Source organism: Panthera leo, chromosome B4 (genome assembly GCF_018350215.1).
Source record: "Panthera leo isolate Ple1 chromosome B4, P.leo_Ple1_pat1.1, whole genome shotgun sequence".
Lineage (NCBI taxonomy): Eukaryota > Metazoa > Chordata > Mammalia > Carnivora > Felidae > Panthera > Panthera leo.
This window is the reverse complement of record NC_056685.1, coordinates 111,377,160-111,392,880: the sequence shown is the minus strand read 5'-3', so window position 1 is coordinate 111,392,880 and position 15,721 is coordinate 111,377,160.

Below are 15,721 nucleotides of genomic sequence, written 5' to 3'. Positions count from 1 at the left end.
GACAACTTTGGTACATTGGGCACAGATGAAGACAGGAAGCCAGAGAAGACTAGTTCACTTTAGAACAGTGATTCGCAACTGGGGACAAATATCCGGGGACATTTTTGGTTCTCACAACTTGGGGGCTGAAGGATCTAGTGGATAGAGACCAGAAGGCTATTAAACATCCTAAAATCCACAAGAGACACACCCCCCCTCAAAGGACATATCCAACTCAAAATGTCAAGAATGCCAAGATTGAGAAACCCCGGTTCAGAAAGAAGACAGTTATCTGAAGGACAGGTTTTTAGCATTGCCTGATTTTCAGGGCAGCTCACTGTCCAATGCAGAAAACGTAGATTTTATTTTTAACATTGAGAATGCCACCATTTGCGTATCAGTCATTTTAGCTAAATATGTTGTGATGCAACTTGTTTTTATCTTTATGCCCCAAATTACTAACTCAACTTTTTAAATTATTTTTTATTAGCTTTTCTATTTTTGTATGCAGTATAAATCAGTTTTCCAAATCTTAAATGTAATCTTTGTAATAGAAGAGTCCTTAGAAATTATCTGGTTCACTCACCCCTTGTACTTTACACATGAAGAAAATGAAACCCAGGCTGCCCAGGGGACTTTCTCATGGAAGAGGCAGGACTGGATGCTAAGTCCCCTGACCCGTATTCCAGTGCTCTTTGCCATATCACAGGATGCAACCGTCATGTAAATGAGGAGTAAATTCTTCTTTGGGAGATTATTTCTTTCTGAGCACAGATTTTAGCCTTTCTGTATCCAACAACTCTGTTCTACTAACTCGATTCACTAATCTTAAGTCAGAAAATAATTGCTAGGGTAATATATGATGAAACATTTGTCCTCAGAAGAAACAAGAGCAAACACTAAAATTCCTTTTTGGAAATGAAAGTTCTAAAACCATCTGGCATTTTTGACTTTTAAACTCATTTAGGTAATACATTTCAGAATATTATCATGTTTGCTTCAAGTAATTATGTTTTAAGCCTTGATCTTTGTTAGATATTAGCGAACATTTTCTCGGTAAATAGATTATTATTAAAAACATTTAGATGAGGAAATCTTAATGAAAATATTTCAAGAATAATCTGAAAAATTGTTTGTGTTCTGGGGTAATTAACTCTGGTTTTCACTTCATCGCTAAGGGAATTACTAGAATGGAGAGGTTAATTCACTTATTTATAAGCATGCAGTCTATTATTGGTAAAGAAAGGAATTAAAGTACGCATTTTTTTGTTTTGGCTTGATTTGTTTTGTTTTTGTTTTATTTAGCAAAATAAACGTCCCTTAAATTATGCATTAGCTGGAACTCCCAGTTTGTTGTTCAGCCTTGTCTGAGGGGGTGTGAGCTTCTGAGCTCTGAAAAAAAAATAAAAGACCAATAAAAATTGACCTCACTATTTCTTAATATTTATCGAGCTAAGTTAGTTGAAATATGTATGATGTGAAGGTTACAGATCAAGGTGTATACCTTTACCCCCTCACCATTCAAATTTCACCTTGTGCCATTTGTCCCAAAGAAGGTTCAGTGGAAATGCACAGAGTGATTAGTTTCAGTCAAACACTTCAACTCAAGGAACAACACAAAACAAGCCTCCACTAATCAAGGAAAATGTCACTGGTTCCTATTTTGATTCAAAATAAGGAACAGAAAGGAGAGTGAGCAGACTGGAACTTCTTGCAATGACTCGGTTGGGATTTATAACAGAAGGAGGAAGTTACTTTCCAGAAGTTATGTTTGAAGTATAAAGAAATGTGTTGCTGCCATGTGAATATCAGACACACTGACAGCGCTATCAGAGGTAGAAATGATATACAGAATAAATAGCCACTAAATGTAGTGACAACTTTGAGTGACAGATGAAGAATAAAAATGAAGGATGTTGCCTATAATATGTTAGGAAACAAATGCCTCTTTCTTTCAGAAGAAAAAGATATGCATGGTTGGGAGTTCAGACGGCCTCCCATCTGGTGAACTTTTTTGCCCTTAGAGAGTTATAATTTGGGCCCAAAATGGAGCAATTCCTTTGTAGAAATTGTTACCTCTTCACTTCATTGAAGGTTTACAACAGTTTATTCTGACTGCTTCTGCTCAGTTTTAACAATGTGTTTTATACTAACATTGTCCTGTCTACTGCGTATTAAGAAATCCAAGAATAGGTTAGGCATTTTATTTTCCGGAGACCAAAGGCCATCGTAAGTTCAGATGTACTACTCAGAGCAAATTCGTAGGAGTTTTTGGTACCAAAAATATGTAATTTCTTAGAAGTCAACTGCTTATAAAATAATAAGAGAATAAACCTTTGTATCAATTTAACTTTGTCAAAAATAAGTCAAGGAAATTATATGGAAAAAAATTAGAAATTATATAGTACATGTCTGTATCAGACAGTTAATAAAGTCTTGCCTTTGTCAACAAAATGAACTTGAATAAATATTATTTAAACTTCCCCAAGAAATTTCTGGTGTGGATCAAAGAGCAGAAAAGAAAATAATGGGCCTCTACCTCAGGCTACTATATACGTAGGTTCCCTAGGAAACCTGTGGTGACAGCCTCTCATCATGACGGCTGATGTTTTCAGAGATACATTTCTAGAAAGTCCCTCTGAGCTTAGGAAAGAAAATTTTAATTAGATAGCATGATGTACTGTGATCACTTTTAATTATCCTATGCTATCTGAGAAAACTTGAGTCTAATACTAGACCAATATTTGGTTTCAGCTAAGGAGAAATGGAATCTAGTTGTGTATTGCAAGATCTGTGAGTCCAAACAGTAAAAGAAAGCTAAGGCCTATTAGGGAGTTATCAGTCCAGTGATGGGAATTCTCTAGCTATACAGAAGACAGTTTTGATAAATATCTCTCAGGGGACCTTTTATATTTTTTTGAAATAATTGATTATGGCCATGTTAACACATACTGTTACTGAGGGGATTCTCACTTCTGCCAAGAAATTCCAAGAAATAAGTTGAAATGTTGCTTTCATATGCTATTAAAGTCCACTATTTCTGCATTGAGGTTTCATATTATGCATCATGGCAATCAATTACTGTTACACTTACTGAAACGATCAGAAATGCACTTTGCCCAAATTTCAGTTTTGATATTGGCACAAGGTCAAAACTTCTCTTTGAGGGAAAAAAAAAACAAAAACAAAAAACGTCAATTGATGGTTGTTCTTCTATGTTTAATATTCGAGTTCAGAGCATACACTTGACAAGGCAGAGCCCTTGCCAAAAACTCATCTCTTTGTCCTCAGAGATTCCCCTTCCCTTCTCATCTCCTCAACTAGAGTGATTTCTCTTTGATCCTTCCCCAGCTTCCATCTACTCTTGTCTGCTTAGCATTTGGAAGGACAGATTTGTTGCATGACAGTTCATCCCCTCCCTGACCTTTGGGGCTCATTCACAGAACCTACACTATGATGTCTTCAAGTCTAAAAATCAGTGCAGATGAAATTTATTGAGCATTTCCCACATGTGAGCACCATACCCTCCGTAGCCATCATTTTATTCAAATGTCATCACAACCCTCTGAGACATTGCCCTTCCTTTTGACCTATGAAGAAACTGAAGTTTAGAAAGGAAGGGAACATGCAGGCAGAAACTCAAAGCCCAGATTCAAACCCAGGTCTCATTTTTGAAAGAGAAAGAATGAACTACTGTCTCCCTTCCACAAGGTAGAATCGAAGAAGAACAAAGGACACTGGTTCACAGTTGGGTTGAATGTGTGCCAACTATGGGTCTCTCAGATTTCATTTGTGTGACGAAGGGAAAATGAGTCAGCAAAATGACCCTTCTCTCAATCTCAGCCAGAATAAAGGGAAAAGAGGGTGGGAAATGAAGAAAGGGGACTAGACTTCACAAAATGTTGAGGATTACTGATCCTGCAGTGGGAGAAACCATTTGAAATTTTAAAAATTGACTCAATAAATACTAATACAGCACAAGCTATATAAGACACTGTTCTATGTACTTCATGAATATTTGCTCATTTGCTTATAATAACCTGGAAATGGGCATTATTATTATGCTCCCTTCACAGGTGAGAAAACTGAAATGTAAAAATGTTAAATTACTTGCCCCACACATGTGGTTAGTAAGGACAAAATTAAGACTTAAACTCAGGCCATTTGGCTCTAGGCCAAGTACTTAAGCACTATGGTATACCACCCCTGACAGGAAAATATTTTCTTCATTTTTATGGGCTTAGACCAGTGTTTCTCAACCTAGGGTCCAAGATTCCCTGGGAAAAGAGGCTCTCAGGTTCTCATCAAAAACTTTAAAATTCTATGTTTAATTCTCTGCTTAAGTGAAGCTTATGCTATAACTGACATGGTTTTTCCATCCCTTGGAAAGGTGGGTTGTTAAGAGCGACCTCATAGTAAGAAGGGCCTCAAATTCAGGATCTGCCAGTCAGAAAGAAAGGAGCAGACAGGATTGGGGTAGGCAACATGGTCTGCTACACTACCCACCTCCAGGTCTCCCTCAGTTGTTGTCCTGTTCAGGAAGACATTCTCCAGTACTTTCGACTGATTTGCTCTCTGACCACCCATTGTCCCGTGTGTATACCTTTTTTGTGGCCCTTCACTCATATGACCAGTGTTATAAATCTCTTCATACTGATCGACCAACTTCTCTACTAGAACTGCTTTCAGAATGCTATACTGACTGCTGGTTGCCCTCAGTATCCACTCTTCCCTTTTATCGTAATAGAACCTTGAATTTTAGCTGGGTATATTGCCCAGAAGCTAAAAGACCACATTCCTTAGTCTTCTACACATATATGAGTGACCTATCTGACCAAGCTCTGGCCAAATGAGAGATAAGCGGAAATGTTGAATGAGATTTCCAGAAAATTTCCTTTAAAATGAGGGGTCCGTGCTTTTCAACTACGTAGCTGGAACTGGAGTGTATTATGCTAAGCGAAATTAGTCAGTCAGAGAAAGACAAATATCATATGACTTCACTTATATGAGGACTTTAAGATACAAAACAGATGAACATAAGGGAAGGGAAACAAAAATAATATAAAAACAGGGAGGGGGACAAAACATAAGAGACTCTTAAATATGGAGAACAAACAGAGGGTTACTGGAGGGGTGGTGGGAGGGGGGGATGGGCTAAATGGGGAAGGGGCACTAAGGATTCTATTCCTGCAATCATTGTTGTACTCTGTGCTAACTAACTTGGATGTAAATTTAAAAATAAGTAAATTTAAAAAAATGAGGGGCCCGTGGGACATGTTGATAAAGGGGAGTAATGCATGTGTAGGGGCAGAATGTATGTGAGGAGTCTCTGTGCCTCCCACTCAATTTTGCTGTGAACTTAAAACTGCTCTTCAGAAGAAATTCTAATAAAAACAAATGTAAAGAGGTGTGCCCATCTCTTCCTCCTTTCCCCTTCCTGCTGCTGACATGGGCTGGCTATGGGCTGAACCCATCGTGGACCATGAGGTGAAGCCATATGCAGCAGAAAAGCAAAGGAGGAGAAGCTGAATGCAGCCTCTCACCAGGCCTGCACTACCTTGCTCCATTGCTCTACTAATGGGTGGGAAATATACTTCGTTCTCATTTAACTTGAGGCTACTTTGGGTTTTTCCTGCGGTGTGCAGCTGGACTTGATCTTCAGTGCTGTGGACGTACAGAGATGACATTTTATTGGCGCTTCATTGAAATGTGCGACACAGTCTCCATGGGGCGGGTCCAATTGGAAAACATACTTATTGAATCGAACCTCAGAAACCACTCAATTCGCCACTGAGATATGCACCAAAGTTCCCTCTGGCCTTCTTGCTCACACCTAATTAAACACATTCAGAATGAATTTCATAATTGTTTTCAGTCTTTTCTGATGATAGTTTTCATAATAGGAAAATATTTAATTAAAATGCTTTATGAGTATTCTGTACGCTTAAACATAATTTACTAGCTTTAGAATAAAAGGTGTTACCAAAGTACTGTTTTCTGTCTTTTATTGAAAACATAAAACTTTAGTTTGGATTAAATCAGCTTTGGAAAGAAGAACTAAACTGGCTAAACAAGCCAACATTTACAATATATTTTATGTAAGAAAATTCAATCCAAGTCTCACTCTGGCGAGTTATAAGGAAACTTTCAGAAGACAACATATTTGCAAATTGGTGGGTAGGGCTACCCATAGACATGTAAACTCTAAAAATCAGCACTATAGTTTTTGGATTTCTGGAACTGTGAAACCTTAGGATATTCTTCAGTCATAATTCATTAATTGTTTTATTTTCATAACTTTTAATTAGTAAGATTTCATCTTGAACACTGACCATAGTTTTTTCATTCTTAGATAAAAATTTGATTAAACTCTGAGTGAAATCCTGCCCGTATTTTAGACTTCCATATTATACAGGTTAAAAAAAAAAAAAAAAAACTAAGTCTTTATAGATGTTTAAATATAATGGAATATTTATAAAACTTCTGCGTTCCAATAGAAAATGTGCATTAGGTATGGAAACCAATTTGACAATAAATCTCATAATAAAAATAAATAAATAAATAAATAAAATTCAAAAAAACAAGAAAATGTGCATTAGTTCAGTAATGTTTATTTTGCATCCCTTACAGAATGACCAAAAAACATGGTATTTTCAAGTTTTAACCAGTGTCATCTAGTCTAAGCTTTAATCAATAATGATCATTATTCAGAATAATAGTAGTATTCATTGAATATTTACTATGTGGTAGGAACCATTTGAAGAGCTTCACATATTTCACAAAGAGAATACTGAAAGTCAAAAATGATAGCGATATGCTCCAAATGATACAAATAAAAAATAGAAGAACTATGATTCGAATCCATGTCAGTCTGACTCGGAATCTGGTGTCTTTCCATAAGCATACACTGAGCTGTGTTCTGTTAATGACAAGGGGACTATAATTCCATTCTTTCTGTCATTACATTTTTTTTCAAGTAGGAGTTAATCATATTAGTGCCAAAAGATTTGCCAGCCAATTTCCCAGAATCATGAGAAATTTGAAGTCTTACTAGCATATGGGTAGTACAGTCAATATGCCCGTGTAAGTGAGCATAATAGCTTGCATGACCCAAATATTGGGTTCTGCCTGATTTGACTACTTTTATATAAATGGGAAAACAAATTCATTCATTATGTAAAGACTATACCATCACTGTCATTATTTATCTTTGACCTTTCCGAGAACCAGGGCAACTCAAAGCACCAGTGATGGGCTGTATAATTCTTGTATCAAGACTTTGAGGAAAAAAAATGTCTTATATTAAACTCTAAAATAAATGTATTATATTGGATTTATGGAGAAACATAATCAACCATGTCTTAAATATCAGTTTCACAGCAAAAAGAAAAGTGATAATTATCTGCCTGGCTTTTGGGTCATGCCTCTATGAAAGCCATCAAGGCAACAGTAAATATGATTCAGCAAGAGTAATTTTTGCGGAGATATCACAGTTAATACCTACAAATATTCTCTGGGAATCAATTTTTTATTCAGCACACAGTTATAGTATATGTATAAATGTTGAAATACCAAGTTAACTCAGTCAAGCCATAAGATAATGTCATCAGCCAGATGTTTTCCATAATGTCTACTGCCCAATTGACTGAGCATTTCCTTGAGTTGTACAGTATTGTATAAAGTTACCCAGGGGCGCCTGGGTGGCTCAGTCGGTTGAGTGTCTGACTTCGGCTCAGGTCATGATCTCCCGGTTTGTGAGTTCGAGCCCTGCGTTGGGCTCTGTGTTGACAGGTCAGAGCTTGGAGCCTGCTTCAGATTCTGTATCTCCCTCTCTGTCTCTGCCCTTCCCCTGCTTGTGCTCTCATTCTCAAAAATAAATAACCATTAAAAAACTAAAAAAGAAAGTTACCCAAAGTCTGTGTATTCAATCTTCCCTTTAATCTCAAAAACCTTACCAACTATTTGCACAAAGCATTCTTTGGCCACCCAGCAACATATTCCTTTCATATAGCAGATACCCCTGAACATGCAGGTACAAAACCATTATGTCTCCATGTCCATTGGCTCTTGCCCGCTCCCAGCTCCTTCCTGGGCCACAATCCCAGTGACAGGCAGCTGTTAAGAAAGTGCAAGGGCAAAGCCACCTGAATTGACCTATTCGTTGAAAGTTCTCCCTCTCCCCACTTGCAGCCGCAGGACCCTGAGAACACACAGAAACCATCCTCATGTGTGTTTGTGCTAAGAGCTGCCTTTGCCTGAGCATTTGCTTTGTGAATGAGGTCACTTTAACAAACACAATGGAAGTGATGTGACGAAGATAAGTGGTCATTTTCCTCATTAACTCATCATATAAAACGGAATTCTGTATGGTCCTTTCTGAGGAGACTGAATTAGACATTCATTTTAAATTCATAGTTATCATTGCATATTCAAAGATAATCAACAGCCCCAGCCTTACCTTGGATATATTGAGGCACAAAGGGAAAGCGGAACGTAGAAAATCGCTTACCTATTTCACAAAGGTACTGAGAAGCTTAATGCTTCTAAAGCACTTGGACTGAAGACAGAAAGCGTTATCTTCTTACCACGACACTGTTTACAGACGTCCATATGGTCCCATCTTCCATTAATTAGACTTAGATGTTGTATGCATTTGATGATTATGATAACGGGTGAGGTGATTATAAGATCCCCCTCCACAGGGCATTTTGTCCACAAATAAAATTGTCCTTATCCTATGGGAGAAAATGTTTCCCAGCTTGAAACCATTTAATTTTGTCATCAGTGGGTTACAAACTGTGCCTTAGGCTTGTGGTGTGCAAAAATGTCTTTGAGTCTAGTGCCTGTCTTAAGAGGTTTCTTTAAAAAAAGAGAATGAAGCCTCCATTTGTACCACATGACACTATCTTATCTATTGTCTAGACTGTGTTACCAGTTCAGATCCTTTACTGTTGGGTGAATTGAGTTTAAAGGCAGATAAAACAAGGCTATAGTTACACTATGTAAGCTGATCTGGAAAAAAAAAAAATTAACAAGCAGTTTACCTACCATGACATTTTACACAGCACTTGTGTTCATTTTACTTAGTTCTAGAAATCTTATATAATTGATACTCAGCATAAATGTGTGAATTTTTAAATTACTCTCTTATTTTTTGGAGAACAACAAAGAATCAAAATTTTATGAAGCTTATTATATAAGTCTCAGATTATGGAGTAAATAGAAAGGTCAAGTTTTAGTGTTTTTTTTTTTTTTTTTAACCTGCCAATAAGCAGGGGCGGGGGGAGGGGAATGTATGATACCTTGTGACTTTGTAGTTTTCCTGTTAAATTTTTGTATTAAAATATGAAAACACTGAAGTAAAAAATCTGCATTGCTTACAAATTAATCTCCCTAGAAGAACTCTATGCCATTCAAGCTTTTCATTGCAGCCTACTATTTTCATTAAAATATTTCCGTTTAAACATTGAGTATGTAGCGGCAGTTGGCTTTCCCAGAACGGCAACCATTCTAATGGGAGGTTAAGAGATGAATTTAGGTCTCCCTTTAAACAGAGCAGCTATTGATGCTGTCCCATATATCTCAATGAATAACTGATGTAAAAACCTCCCTGCCTCCTTTTCTCAGCCACTTTTCTTGAAAAGTGGAAGTCAGCCCCTTCAGAAAAGGTGCTCCATTATCTTTGTACTGTAAGCAAAAGACAGATACAGAAACTAACCTGGCTTTCTTTTCACCCATCAAAAGAGAGATGAAAGATCAAGAAGATTGATATCATCTACAGCCTGTTCCATTTTCCTCAAAATGAAAAACACACAGTAGCTCAAAATGAGAAAAGGGTAAATTCCTATTACCTTCTGACAAAAGTAGCACGCTACAAAAGGACTGTGAAAGATATTTTCGGAAAAGTATCTGCATAAGTCCAAAGCACTGGGCAAATTTGAAAAACTCACACAAACACAGTCATTAAAAGAGGTAAGACCCAGTGGTGCATGCGTGGCTCAGTCAGTTAAGCACCTGACTCGGTTTTGGCTCCAGTCATGATCTCATGGTGTGTGGGTTCGAGCCCTGCATCGGGCTCTGCGCTGACAGCACAGGGCCTGCTTGGGATTTCTCTCTCTCCCTCTCTCTCTCTCAAAAAACAAATAAAACATTTAAAAAAAAATTTCTAGGGGCGCCTGGGTGGCTCAGTCGGTTAAGCCGCCGACTTCGGCTCAGGTCATGATCTCGCGGTCCGTGAGTTCAAGCCCCGCGTCGGGCTCTGTGCTGACAGCTCAGAGCCTGGAGCCTGTTTCCGATTCTGTGTCTCCCTCTCTCTGACCCTCCCCCGTTCATGCTCTGTCTCTCTCTGTCTCAAAAATAAATAAACGTTAAAAAAAATTAAAAAAAAAAATTTCTAATGTAGACCTTGACATATATATGACCATCTGAGGATAGATACTTAAATTTTCTAGTAACAGAATTCTAACTTTGCCTAAACTTTTTTTTAAAACCTCAATCAGTTAAATATTCAGAAAGGAATCACAGTATTGAATTGGAAAGGAAAGATTCAAATTGTGGAGGGCAAAAGCCTCATTTCTTTAAGAAAGAAAAAAACCTTAACCTGTGTATGGTTCCATGTGGAATCTATATGCTGGTACTGGTCACCATTTATCTCTCCTTGCTTTTCATAACAGTAATATCATTCTAAAAAAGTGCTTTTTATAGCTGTGGAATCTCCATCTGTTTTATACCTCTTAGCTACCTCAGCTCTATTATTTACTATGGGTGGGTCCACACCTCATGAAACACTTCATCCTTTATAATGTTTTCTTTTTTTACCTTTATCTCCTATACCCGACATTATTAAAACTCCATTCGTCTCACATTGTACTCACACAGACACCCATGGCCTGGCTCACCAACTGATCCTATTGTGTCGCTGTAGAAGTTCTAGGAGGTTTTAGAATTTATTAAGTTTCCAAATCATGCAAATGAAGATTGTTATACTTCTGGAAGGATCAATCAGTGCAGTCGTTATGTGTCATGTTGAAGGAAAGTGAAAGCTCCAATCATTTAAAAATGAATAAACTGAGCTTGGGATCTTAGATTACTTTCTTATCCATGAAAACAGACCACTGTGATCTGCGAATCTAAGCAAATGATTCAAAAGAACCGCCTAATAGCAATTTCAGTTTTCTATAGGAATCCCCCATTCATCATTTATTTTCAGGTTTTTCATCTTATACAGTGTGTTCCATAGGGATGTCACGCCATTTGTATAGCAAGTGAACAGAGCTATTGTTTTGTCTAATTACTCAATTAATATTAGTAGCACAGATAAAGAACCAATGGTGAAAACGGAGATAAACTTCAGTACCTACTGGTATACTTCTGTTACCTTCACCATCAATTATTTCAGTCTTCATTAATTAGTTATATGAGACACAAACATGTGTTCTTCAAGGAGTTGGCCTCATTATAATTAGATAAGTATGGCTGCATGGGGACCTACTCAGTATATTATATGACACACGTACAAGATAGTTTGTAATAAATCCACTCTTTATTATAATTTCACTATATTGTTAAATCAGAATCTCATTAATAAGGAAATGACAATGGAATAAAGTTTTCTCAGTATAATATGGATCATTTTTGGAACAAAGAAATAAAAGAATCCTGGGAGAAAGTTCAGAGTAAAAGATCATCAAATGTGATCATTTTTCATAGGATCTAATGGCTTAGTTATAAATTTAGCTGGACACTAACAAAGCTTTAAACCTGATGGCAGGTAATTTTTATTCAGCCTTTAGTGATAAGCTGGAGTCATTGCTCTTTTTCACTCTATTAAATATACTCCAGATGTAGGTAAATGAGTTTTTCATTTGTCTAAGCGGCATTTTAGCTTTCAAACAAACAAATAAACAAAAATTTTAGGTCTTGCTCGCATTACTATTTAATATTAGAATCATTACATTGTAAGGCAACCAATATTTTTAACGGGGGGGGGGGTGCTGTCTAAGAAAATAAGACTTGTATAGATATTTTTCAAGTCACTCTTTAACATCTAGAGTCTACTCATAACGTGTATTTAGAACCCTGTTGCAGTCAAAATCTCAATGGTCCAGGCTGCATCATGAGACCTAACATCTTCCTGCACCAAAGAGAATGAAACTTTATCTAAGAGGCTGGGCTGTAAATGATCTCAGCCTCCCTGACTTAGGATACAGCTCTACGGAATTGTTTTCTCTGTTGAGTGTGACATACACTGAAGGATAAAATTGATGGGTAGCTTAAAGGAAAGGGATATGAATTTCAGATTGCTTAACCAAAACTTCAGAAATTCTCTCTGGAAGTCAAACCCCTTTCATAGTCTCAGCTACCAATGATTAGCTGGAATATTAAGATGTTAATAAGTTGATCCTAGAATACCGATGAAAATGGTATTTATTTTTCCTTTTTTTCCCCATTAAGCCAAAAGATAAAATGGCTCCTTTAAAAATTATACACATTTAGACTCACTTCCACAGAAAGATTCATTATAATCATTCTCAGTTTATTTTAAATATTTCATGGTTGTACCCAAAGAAATATATATATCATATTTGTAACACATACATATCAGATAAGCCACATAACCATGTTACAAACACTGTGTCCTGTCCCCAAAGAGCAAATGAGAACAACATCCAAACTCTTTAGCAGAGTTTACAACTCCCTGGATCTTTTGTCTTTTGTCTTTGCAGTTCCGTGCTTTATTTCATACTTTATTCCTCTTCACCCTATGAAATCCAGCCCATTGCTCTCTTGTTCCTGCAATCATATGTAACTGTCCCTTTGCCATTCTCTCTTTCTGGAATGCTCACCTTTCTTCTCTTTGAAGATGAGTTGGTCACTCATCTTGTGCAGCCACTTAAGTATCACCTTCCCAGTGAGGCCTTTCCTGGTACTGTATCAAAAGTGGGAACCTTTCTTGGTGGTTTCTATTTCGACCTCTTGTTTGTGTTTTTCTTAACATGTCGCTTTTCCATTTATTTGCCCTTCATCCGGTCACATGCTCCATACGAAAGGAATCAAAATGTCTTGTTCTGTACTGTATCATGGAGTATGTATCACTGCACCATGCCTTGGATATTTTTTTTTTTTTTTTTGAGAGAGAGAGAGAGAGAGCACAAACAGATGAGGGGCAGAGAGGAGAGACAGAATCCCAAACAGCCTCCACACCATCAGCAGAGCCCGACGCAGGGCTCGAACTCAGAAACCGTGAGATCATGACCTGAGCCAAGATCAAGAGTTGACAACCAACTGAGCCACCCAGGAGCCCCGGAAAATTCTTAATAAACATTTATTCAATGATGCCTAAAAAAGAGGTCATAAAAACAAAAACAAAAACAAGTCCTTTATCACCAAGGTGATAAAATGAGGTTCGAGTTCCTTCAACTGACATATAAGGCCTCCAGAACCAGTCTCCGCAGCCCTGCCCAATGCTGTTTCCCTCCATCCCCTGCTCCCCTCTTCCTGCTCTGATGATGACGGCCAGCTGTGCCAAGCCCTGTGCCTGCGACAGAGTGGGCACTCTGCAAATGAGTCAACTGTGCACAGTTCCCTGCACACACCTGCCTGTTTCGGTGATGTCAGCTGAACCGGAGAGCCAGTCAGAGACCAGATCTAAAAAGATCTCTGTAGGACCGTATGACGTGTTAGGGATTAAAGTCTTTAAAGCAATCAGAAGCTACAGAAGGGCTCCCAGCGAGGCAAGAACATAAGAAAGGACTACTCAGAGAAGAGTGTCGTGTGCATCCTTCCTGTGTGGGCATGACTTAGCATGTCTCTGTGTGATCAACTCTGAGGGTGACTTAGCCCACCACGAGGGTCAGGAGCAGACTCTGGAAAATATTTCTAGTTGGCAGTTTCCACTTGAGTTGCATCTTGTACACTTTCGGTTCTGTCTTTTATGGAGCACATAAGTTTTGAGTAACTTCCAAAGCCACCCAAGTAAAAATAAATCAAGAAGGATTGTGTTTTACACTCCACTTCCCGGCATGTCCTTAGGCAGGAAAAAAAAGCCAGCTTGGGGGTCTGTATGGTTCCAAGTCATTTGTCTGTGAAGCACCACTGGACTTTCAGTGCTTTTCATTAAGGTATGTTTTCCAAAGTAAAATAAACATAGGAACAAATAAACAAAGACGTCCCCTTTGGGGTGCAAGCAGTTCTGAACTTTATGTCGTTGGTCGAAGTATCGTATACTGATAGAGTATTTGCTCATGTTGGTGTTAGCAATGGATCCATGTATTTGAATAAGAAATGCCAGGGTAAATTTTATTATCCTCCTCAAAGAACTCATGAAAAGACTTTTCTAAGAGTCTTTTGATAACTTCTTGATAATAGATACTAATAGATATGCACTAAATCAATCCTGAGTTGTTTATTTCCTCTGTGGTTAAGGAGTATTACCTGATGTTTGAGCTGCTTTTTTACTAGCTTAGGTATTAAAACTTCTTTGTGACTGAGTGTCAGCTAGAATCAGTTTTACTTATTTGTAAAAATAATCTCAAGCTAATTTGACAGCATAAACGCAGCCTATAAAAAGAGGAAGGTACGTTGTTCTTTAGAGATATCAGGCCGCTACGCCGCGGCAAGACATCACATGTCTTTTTTTTTTTTTTTTCTAAAATAAATTCCTTTAACTTCCATAAAATCTGAATTAAAAATCAGGACTTTCCAAAACTTCATGAAATAATCTGCAGGTGCTGACATGTTGATAGCCGCTGAGCCAAGAAGAACAAAGTTAACATCAAAACAGGTTACGTTTTGGAATATTCTAACATCTGGGCATTAAGTTGGACAGAGTATCGGTGAATCTCAGCTCCGCATTAGAAGAGCTCAGAAGCCGCCCAGCATGAAAAAGAAATAGAGGCAATCAGAAGTTTGCAGGAGCGGGCCAGGCACCATCTGGGCTATGTAGGAGGGCTGGTGGGGAAAAAGGAACATGATGGCATATGCTAGGAAAGTACAGACTGTAAAGAAGGGTAGCACCCTGGTTTTTCAGACAAGTTACTACATTTTTGTTGCAAAACAGCCCTCTAAAATTTGGGAGAAAGAAAACACTGGTTTCAGGTGAGCTGCATGGCAGGACTCTCAACCCTGAAGGGATGGGGATGGGAGGTGGAATGTGCATCTATTATAGCCCAGGATGTATACATAAGTGTTCATGGGTGTAAATCTCCTAACAGTTGAGTAAAAATCTTGGGGGAGGAACCATGTCTAAAATGTCTCCTGCATTCCCCGCAGAAATGCAATGTGGGGCATGTGAGAATGGCAGAAACACTGTATTTGGGACTCAACATCTGGGTTTAATTACCATCTGTGTTTTTCTAAGAAAGTCAACCTCTCAGCCTGACTTTTCGTCTGCAGCAGAGAAAGGGGGTGAGGGGGGTGGTTCATGCCAGCCCAGCTTGTTTTTTCAGGGCTTTTGTCAGAATGAGTAGATTAATATATGAGAAGATGCTGCATTAAACTGCAAAAAGCTGATGATATGATACCTGGAACACAAGAGCGGCAAATACTTGTTGATACACTGGTTTTTTGATGAGGATTGATGTGTGACTCATCTGTGGAAGGATTCCTTTCCATTTACTTCAGAGTTTCTCTATCTCAGCACTATTGACATTTTGAACCGATAATTCCTCACTAAGGGGGAACGAGGATGGGAGGGTTGTCTATGCAATCCCCAAAGTTTACAAACGAAATATCCCACTACCTC